Genomic DNA, 384 nt, shown 5'->3' on the forward strand with positions numbered 1-384 from the left:
AGAGTGAAAAAATTGTGCAATGCATTTTTTGGCTATCCTAATCCACATACTATATACATTTGATATATTTATGTAATTCCCTTCTTCAACCAATTGTGAATAACACTAATTTATAAACAAAATTTGATGTATTCAAAACAATTGTGGGTAATTATTAGTCTACAGAATTAAATCAATTGCACTTATTTCTGAAAATTATTTAAATTGAGAAATAGATATTTCGCAGTTTATTTCACTCTATCCATTCTTGTATACATGTAACTAACAATCTAGAATATTATTTGTACTAACAAAAATAACGAATTTTGGAATTAAATGATCTTTGAACTTGCTAAATGCTTACTTTTTTTTCTACTGTCCCCATTGGATTTTATGTTGAACAGG

The sequence above is a fragment of the Belonocnema kinseyi genome, chromosome 5 (assembly GCF_010883055.1).
Source record: "Belonocnema kinseyi isolate 2016_QV_RU_SX_M_011 chromosome 5, B_treatae_v1, whole genome shotgun sequence".
NCBI lineage: Eukaryota > Metazoa > Arthropoda > Insecta > Hymenoptera > Cynipidae > Belonocnema > Belonocnema kinseyi.